Here is a 10,337-nt window from a genome sequence, read left to right as displayed (position 1 = left end):
GGCATGGTGGCTGCAGCCTGTAATCCTAATATTTTGGGATGCCGAGTCAGGCAGATTGCTTGAGTCCAGGAGTTCCAGAGCAGCCTGGGCAATGTAGCGAAACACCTTCGCTACAAAAAAATCCAAAAAAAAAATAAATAAATAATAATTAGATGGGCATGGTAGCTGTATGCTCAGCTACTCAGGAGGGAAGCTGAGGTGGAAGGATCGATAGAGCCTGGAAACTTGATGCTGTAGTGAGCCAAGAAAGCCCCATTGCCCTCTGGCCAGAAGGACAAAGGGAGACTGTGTCTCAAAACTAAAATAAAATGAATTAAAAATAAAATGCATCAATTTTAAGTGCACAGTTTAATGAATTTTTGTAATTGTATGCAACTATATGATTACCACAATTATCAGGCTATAGAATTTTTTCTTCAGGCTAAGAAGTTTCTGGTGCCCCTTTTCACTATGTCCAATTCCCCTACATCCCCTGTCCCCACCACAGGTAACCATTGATCTGTTTTCTGGAACTATAGTTTTGCCTCTTATACGATTTCAAATAAATGAAATCATAGTCTTTTGTGTTTGATTTCTTTCACTTTCCATAATGATTTTGAGATTTATCTATAGTATTGCTACCATAAATATTTCATTTATTTTTGTTTCTGAGTAGCATGCCATGGTATGAATGTACTACAATTTCTTTATCACTTTACCAGTTGAACTTCATTTACTGGCTATCATAGATAATATGAACATTCATACATAAATAATTCTGTGGTCGTGTTTTCATTCCTCATGGTTAATACCAAGAAGGGGAATTGCTAGGTAGTGTGCTTAACTTCATAAGGTGTTGCCATTACTGTTTTTCATTAAGGTTTCACCATTTTCTATTTTCAACAATAGTGAATGAGAGTTACAGTTACTCTACTTCTTTGCCAAAACTTGGTATTTTCAGTCTTTTTAAACTTGAAGCATTCTAGTAGGTGTGTTAATGTGTCTCATTGGGGTTTTAATGTGCATTTTCTGGTGACTACTGATATTGCACATCCTTCCAAGGGATTATTATTCATTTATATATTTTCTTTTAGGAGTGTCCATTTAAATATTTTGCCTAGTTTTAATTATGTTGTCTGCCTTCTTATCTCTGATGCTGATAACTGCATTAGTATCCCATTGTATAGAATCAGTCTCCATATTAGTCTGTTTTCAAACTGCTGATAAAGACATACCCCAGACTCGACAATTTGCAAAAGAAAGAGATTTAATGGACTTACAGTTTCACATGGCTAGGGAGGCCTCACAATCATGGCAGAAGGCAAGGAGGAGCAAAGCACGTCTTACATGTGTGGTGGCAGGCAAAGAGAGAGTCTGTGCAGGGAAACTCCCATTTGTAAAACCATCAGATCTCATGAGGCTCATTCACTATCACGAGAACAGCACAGAAAAGACCCACCCCCATACTTCAATAACCTCCCACTGGGTTCCTCCCACTACACATGGGAATTGTGGGAGTTACAATTTAAAATGAGATTTGTAAGGGGACACAGCCAAACCATATCAATCTCCTATTGATGGACATTGAAACGGTTTTGAGTATTTTTACTAGTATTAGCAGGATTTAAGTTACTGAATTACCTTTCATTATTTTTATATTTTGGTATATACTACCAAATTTCTCTTAAAAAATGCTTTATTTATTTGCTTGTTTTTCTTCACAAGGGTCATGCTAACCTTCCAACAATCATGCTTTCCTTTTTTTGCAAAGAATACATCATAAACATCTTTTCAGTTTAATAGGCATATATCTAGATACTAAATTTTGATGGGTGCTTAACCATTCATTGTATGGATATGAGATAATTTATTTAACCAGTTACCTTAAGATAGATATTTAGATTGGTTCCACTTTTTCACTATTACTAGCAGCACCAGAATGAGCATTCTTGTTCATACATATTTTTCCAGTTGTTTAATTTTTTTTAGGATAAATGCCTTTTGATACATATTCTTTATTATATACATATATATGTACATATTCATTTGACAGAGTCTCACTCTGTCACCAAGGCCAGAGTGCAGTGGCACAATCTCGATCTCACTGCAGCCTCAACCTCCCAGGCTCAAGTGATCCTCCCACTTCAACCTCCTGAGTAGCTGGGACTACAGGTGCATGCCACCATGCTTGGCTATTTTTATTATTATTTTTTGCAGAGACAGGGTCTCGCCATGTTGCCCTGGCTGGTCTCAAACTTCTGGGCTCAAGCAATCTGCCAGCCTCGGTGTCCCAAAGTGCTGGGATTACAGGCTTGAGCCACCATGCCTGGACCCCTTTATTTTATATTAACAAGTTTTATACTTGTTTAATGATTTCCTTGGCTTATAATCATTCATTTACATTACTACAGCCTCCATAAAAACCTGTCAAAAAGGAAACAATAACATTGTTTTATGGCAGAAAATATTGGAAATATTGGTAAATAATAAGCAAAATATTGTCACCCAGGGAAGCGTCATAGTGTTGTACCAGCTTCATTATATGAGATGCTGAGCAAGACCTTTGGCCTTTATAATATTCTTTCCAGAAAATCATGAAGTTTGATAGAATTATGCTCTCATTAGACCCTCAAGACTTACTTTTTAATGAAATGTGGGCCATCTTAAATTAGTTTATGCAGAATTCTTTTAGAAGATAAGCAAAAATGTTTGGAAAGATTGTTTCCAATAAAATAACAACAGGAATGAAATTAGAGCCAGATGATTTATAAAAGAATTATATTAGGTTCATTTCTCTAATTGTTAAAATGCATTGGATTAATTGAATTTCTGCTTTAATGTTTCTTCTTTATTAGATCAGAATTGACCAGAATTCATAGAAATACACAATATCAAGAATACTTTCATTAGCAAAAGACAAAAATATACTTGTAATTACCAAGGACAAGTTAGAATATGTTTTAGTGAATATCTAGTTAAGATAATTTTTTGAAATTACCTTGTGCATAAATAGCATCAAAGCTTATAAGGCAAAGGGTTTTCAAAAGCCTTTTTAGTTTTAATTAACGTATGGTTGCATTGAAGTCTAGCTACATTGTGGGTTGAGTAGAGTGGAATTAGTTTTGAATGTCTGCCTGCTAGTTGCATGGTCATATTGACTTCCTGTGATCCCTTCAGGTATCCTCTTTGCTATCTCTTGGCTGCTCAGGGCCCATTTTAAAGCCTCATCTGTTCAAATCAGAATACCATGTTCCATGACATCTTTTACACCAGCAAAATTCATCTAATCTTCTTTTTCTGGCTTCCTCAGAGATTCCATTAGAATTTTTCACTAATTAGTAGTAGATGGGGTTAAATTAATCGGATAAATTAATTTCTGTTACAGTCTTAATGAGTTAGTGAGTTGTCCCACCCAAGAAAATAAGGATTGCCTCAACCAAACTAAAATGTACTAACATAGGTGAAAAGTACTTCTTCAAAGGGTGAAATTTAAGACAAAGAGAAGATATTTCTAGGACCTCTATTGCTTCTCCCATCATACTACTGTTATCATTTATAACAGAGCCAGTTATAAAACTGGATCTGTTTAGTTACTGGAGATCTTCATTGCTAGTCATGTCTCTTAGCATAGTGAATCTATCATAATCTTAGCAGGGAAATCTACTATACATAAGGTGAGCAGTTCCAATTTGCTCTTACTATTGCAAAATAATTATTTACTATATCTATATAACTCTGGAGAATGTATTAAAGTTATGATCAGGTGGAATCTTGACTGGGTTTAAATATTGATAACCAACAAAGCACTCATTTTCTGGAAATACTTGAATATTGAACAAAAATATTCTGGTTCTCCTTTTGAGAAATTACAACATTTTGTGAAAACTATACTCTACATTTTCATGGGACTTGACAGTATACTGTATTTTCATAAGCATTCTTTAATTCGAAGTTCACAATAGGTTAGTGAGTCAGACAAGATACAAACTCTCATTCCCACATAACAGATAGAAACACTGAATTGATTTGTCCAAATCTTCCCAGCCATTTACTGGTAGAACTTACGTCCTCTGTCCATTCAGTATAATTCAACATGTTAAGTGACCAGCAGATGTGAGATTATTACATTCTGATACATAAACAGTTTCTCAAGGGAGGATGCTTGATTTCACTTCCTCTCCCTTTTCTACACTCAAAGGAAGAAAGTTCTTGGTAAGAATCATGGCAAACCAAGTTTTTGCATTCATATCCATTGGGTAAATTTTTTTAAAAATCAACTAGTTATCCTGATTCTTTTGATACTACATATTCAGAGATTTGGGAATATATAAAGAATATATCGATTTACTTTCATCCATTTTAACCTGATATCAATTCTGCATTTGTCTAAGACCTCTGCACAGTCACTTTGAAGTGGAGATGTTTCAAGGATTAATCTATGAGATGTTCCTTTAGTCTACAAACATTTGTTGAACAGCTTCTGGTAGCAAGAAAATAAAACAATGTAATGGGCCAGAAAATGATGGGGCTGGGTAAGGATTGGAGGTTATTTTAGGTAGGATGGAGTGGAATGGTCTCTTGGAAACAGTGATATTTTACCCAAGCTCTGAGTAATGAAAAGTGAGGACAGTATTACAAGCAGATGGAACAGCAAGCACAAAGGCTCTGAGTCAAAGGCCAGTTTGGTGTGTTCATGAAACAGAAGGGCAGTGTGACTGGAGCATAGAAGGCAAGGAAAGAATGGTGTGATATAGAGTCAGAGAAGGGAGGGAGTGGTGGACAGATTACGTAGGGACATATTTGAGTCTTATTTCAAGGGCAATAGAAAGTCATCGCATGATGTTAAAAGAGTGTTTTGGGAGGGAAAATATTATTTGGAAATTATTTGCCCTTATCACACTCTTGTCTTAAAGGAAAATAAACTTCCTAATTCTTGTGGAGTTAGAGTTAGGGTTTAGGATTTAGAATGTGGTGCCACCATAAACTTGACTTACTTGACCCTAGGTACCTACTTCTCTACCAACACCGATATTGGTGATCCCAGCCTAATTTTCCCAGCATATAGGGCATTTCTCAGTGTGGCTTCCGAAATGTCTAAGTTCACTCTGGTGGACTTTTTTAGTATTATGATTATCTCCTGGAAGGAAACACAGTGAATCTTTATCTTTGGAGTAGAGGAGGGTGCACTCAGTGAGGAGTAGGAAGGGTGTGTTAGTAGCTGCTTTATTCTTTGGTTCTAAATTTAAAAATATCAGCAAGCCACATCATTTTGGACAACACCAGAAATGTGTGTGTGTGTGTGTGTGTGTGTATATATATATATATCTATACATACATATACATGGTTAAATATATGTGGTTAAAATGCATATATATACACACACACACCAGATATATATATGTTCTTTGTGAAAGAATTCTGTGAACACATTTTTAGCCTATCAGACACAATTGCATGCATAATGTAATTTTAACTCCTAACCACATCACTCAAAGAGTTTCTATTAAACCCATACCTTAACTTTAACTTTAAGTTTCACTAGTTCAAAAACTCTTTTGCCAAAAGGATGAAAGTGTCTAAATATCAGTTATAAAGGACAAAATGTTTCTTTGACTGTCTTGAGATAAAAAGGTACCCTTCTCTACCATAAAGACAACATTTCTCCTTTCACATTCTTTAAAGATTTGCTTTGTAGAACATGAAACCTTTTTCATCCTAGAATCTAATGCCTAAGAGGTATTGAAATTTAAGAGACACACACATGCACATATGCATGCACACACGCACACACACACTCACATTCATACACACACACTCACACACACACACACTTCTTTCTAAGTGCTTTCAAATTGCTTTCTTCTTTTGATTCAGATCATTAGCGAGGGGCACAGAAAAAGTCTCAGATGGCTAGAGGAAAATGCAGTACTTTAGAAGAAAGGATTCGCTTTGGGTTTAACTCTCTAGTTTGGTCTAATTTTATTTGACATTTTTGTCCATCACAGTATGAGAGTCCTTTTTTTTTTTCCCCCAAGAGTGAAAGAACAGTTTGTTTCTTCAAGGCTGCTGCCCTTTTCTTTGCTGTTCAAAAGGAAACTAAAGTTTCCTTTTTCTTCTTCTTTTTTCTTAGCCTCCAAGTGTTAGGCTTACCAAGGGTGGAGATTGATAGCCGTAGGAGTTTAAGAAATGTCTTTAATTCACAAACCGCTCTGTAGTTGCAGTTGTTCAACCTTAGTGATGAGCTAGAGTTAATGTTTCTCTCTCTTTTTTTTTTTTTTTTTTTTTAATGTGGTTAAAGAAATTACTCACGGATTTGCCATCTTCTACTTCAAGGATATTTTAGTTCAGATGGATAGGATATATTGGTGAGGAGGGAAGAAGAGAAGACATGCCTGTTAAAGAATCAATAATCCTTTCTTCTAGAAGCCTGGAGAGAGAGATCTCTGTAGTCAGACCATAGCTATTTGTGAAATGATGAAAAGAGATTGAACAGTTGCTGAGTGCTACTGGGTGCTGAGCACTGTTCTAGACATTTTACATATGCTGCATCATTCTCACAACAATTTCATAAATTAAATAGTACTATCTTCTATTAACTGAGACTTAAATAATTTTAGTAATTTAATCAGCATTATACTGTTAGTGAGTTTCAGACCTTGAATTTTAACACTAGTCTGCTCATTGTCTTTTCCACAGAATTAATACTTTCTTTTTCAGGGATGGTTAAAAATGCAGCAACTAGCAGGCCTCTACATTATGTCATTTCTAATTACCAATGTCTACATTTGGTGCTAGGGAATATTAAACGTATTAGGTAAAATGTTAAACGTTGCACTTTCACACTAAATTGGTACCTAGTTGAAGTGATGGACTTCTTTTCACCTAGAATTAGGTATTAGATATCAGGGTGGGGTTAGATCACAGAAACAACAGTGGTTATGACATTCATTCATTCATTCATTCAGCTCGTCAGCACTCCACTATGTACCAGGAATGTGGAGATTAGCCAAACAGAAATGGCCCCTGCTCTCATTTACCTCAAGTCTCCTAGGGATAAGACAATAGTAAAATAACCATACATTGTGATAAGTGCTATGAAAAAGAGTTGCATGGCATCATAAAAACATAAAATAGGGAGGAAATTCTTAAGGAAGTCCAGAAATGTTTCCCTGAGGAAGTGACATTTGAACCTGAGGAAAGGGTAGGCAAAGAAAGGTGTTACTGTATAGAAGTGAACGAGATCTGAGGGTCAATATTCTAGGCAGAGAAAATAGCTTACGTGTAGAGATTCAGATAGAGCATGAAGAGAGATGACATGTAGATGGGGACAGAGGCCACACTACGGACGGCTATATAGGCCACAACACAAATTTAGATCTTTATCCTGAGAACAATGGGAAGTCTCTGGAGTCTATGAAGCAAGTAGAAAGTAATAAAAGCAGAGCTGCTCAAACAATGTAACATATATTACTTTTGGACTTCAGGTGGACATACAGATATCTCACAGGTAAAATGGCATGATATCACCCAAGATTACTTAAGGGGAGCATATTTTTTCAAGTCTATCCTTACATGCATGTTGAAAATAACAGGACTTTTTTTTTTTTTTAAAGCATTATTGAGATAGTACATGATTTACTGAATCTGTAAAAGCATGGTTGACAGTGGGGAAATGTGTGATTGATAGTCTCATTATATTTTCCAGTGAAGCCCATTGAATCTAGGTGACATGTAAGTAGAATATAAGTGGTACAACATTCCATTAGGAAGAAAAGAATAAATTCAACCAGGCCGGGCGTGGTGGCTCACACCTGTAATCCCAGCACTTTGGGGGGCCAAGGCAAGCGGATCACTTGAGGTCAGGAGTTCGAGACCAGCCTGGCCAACATGGTGAAACCCCATCTCTACTAAAAAAAAAAATACAAAAATTAGCTGGGCATAGTGGTGCTTGTCTGTAATTCCAGCTATCCGGGAGGCTGAGGAGAATTGCTTGAACCCAGGAGGCGGAGGTTGCAGTGAACCAAGATTGTGCCACTGCACTCCAGCCTTGGTGATGGAGTGAGACTCTGTATCCAAAAAATAAAAAAAATTTAAAAAATTTAAAAAAAGAATAAATTCAGCCAAATGACAGCAAAGTGGGCCCAGTGAACTGTCTCATATGTTATCTAAACATCATATTATAGCTAAATCAGCAATCATTGATGGCATAGTTTCCATTCTTGACTACTATTCATACAGAATAAAAAACTGCCATATGCCATTAGAGTATTTTTAATTTAATTTACTTACTTTTAGTTACCTATTTTTTTTAACTTTTGTGGGTACATAGTAGGTGTACATGAGACCATACTCTTACAAAGACATTTCAAAACAATCCAATTCACTCTTTAAGTTACTTTTAAATGTACAATTAAGTTATTATTGACTATAGTCATCCTGTTGTGCTATCAATAGTAGGTCTTATTCATTCTTTCTAACTATTTTTTTGTACCTACTGACCATTCCCACCTACTCCCTGACCCTCCCATAAGCCTTAGCAGCCACTAGTAACTATCCCTCTAATCATTGGAGTACATTGAAATTTCAGACAATGAAACAGTAGAGATGGAATATAGCATTTGCCAACTAGTTTTTCTAGGCGTATAGTGAGCTACGTAGCATAACAATCAAGTTTGAAGACTCTGGAATCAATTGTTTAGATTTGAATTGTGGCTTTCTAGTCATGAGACCTTCATAACTTACTTTACTTCTCTGTGCATCAATTTCCTCCTTGTAAAATAGGATTTACCTCATAGTGTTATTGTGAGGATTAAATTGATCAACAAAGATAAAACACTTGGAATGATGCTTGACACATACTAAACACTAAATGTAACTATTATTATTTGAATTTAAGATATAGTCTAAGATTATCTAAAACACGAAATAACTGAGCTACTGAACTGTGTGACTTTTGTTTCATTTTGAGAGGCTTTGTGTGAATGCAAGTTCTGTTTCTTATTATTTCATATGATATGACAATGTTCAGTAGCAGGAAAAGATATTTTGTCTCATTTTGTTGTCAGTTTTATCATATGACCTTAGAAAATACATTTATGTTGCTAGTTTGGAACTTTCCTGTTTGTCGCAATAAATTGAATTTTTTCAATTATTTGATATTCTTTTACAAGACTGTGGTGTTAACTTTCTTTTTTCAAATTTTACTCTGCCTTTGGAAATAAAAGGGCCTGAATGCATAATATATTTTGGTTATGCTCAGCTGGACAAATTGCCTAAATGCTGATTGACTTCATGAATATTAACGTTCATATTCAACAGATTTTTCTTCTTAAATAGGGACAGTTTGACTTTGTTACAATTTGCTACAAATGAGGATCATTTGATGCTTATATCAGATATGAAACATTCTAATATTTATGGAGGAAGGGCTAGTGAATTTGACATGAGGGAATAATGTCAATAACACCATCAAGGAATGATCACGTAAAGAGTCAGAAAATTATAATTTGGTAAAGAGGGAACATGTTGCTGCTGAGAAACAGTCTTGTCAATTGAAAGCATACCAGCCATTGATTATGTCTCTAACACTTTCTGGTTAACTGTTGCACAAAAATGAACTTTATTATTTTCAGCCAAGAGGAACAGATTATCACTGCAGTTAATGTCCTATTATGCATGTGTGGTTTACTGGCCCTGAGGGGTTGTATGGCAACCTGTGAGTCAGCAGTTCCTTGCCATGAGAACTGGAAGCACTAGAAGCAAACCACCTTACCTTGTATTACTTGGCTTGGGTTGGTGAGTGAATTTTAGAGTTTTAAGTTTCTACTCCACACATGATCAAAACCTCACATTATCAACCATACTGTTATAAAAAATACTCTTGACCAATATTCCTTGGTTGTGGAGAGGCTGATTACACAATCTGTTCTTCAACTTTTAATCCTACCAAATTAATGTGCTTTGAAATGAGTGTTTCTATTTTGCTTAGATATATAATCACTTAGATTCATAATGAATCAGGTGCCTCCTTGGCAGTGGAACCATGCCCAAGGATCACATATGTGCTTTGTTGCAATCAGTTTTGTTACTGAGTGTTAATAAATAAGAAATACATTCCCAACGTTGATTTTACAGGATGAGCTTCAGGATGTAAAAAGTGTTCAGGAAAGATTGAAAGGTTCCTTGCTAGCACTAGAAGCGGATACGTTAGGCAGGTTAAAATCCAGATGCCATTAAACAGCAGAGAGAGTTTGATTTTATAAAGCATCTACTCTTCCCTCTGCCCATCATTGCTATAGTCATTATGATAGTTAGAATTACTGCAATTCCTAGTTCACAAAATGTTTTGACTTTTCTC

Source organism: Papio anubis, chromosome X (genome assembly GCF_008728515.1).
Source record: "Papio anubis isolate 15944 chromosome X, Panubis1.0, whole genome shotgun sequence".
Taxonomy (NCBI): domain Eukaryota; kingdom Metazoa; phylum Chordata; class Mammalia; order Primates; family Cercopithecidae; genus Papio; species Papio anubis.
This window is presented reverse-complemented; position numbering follows the sequence as displayed.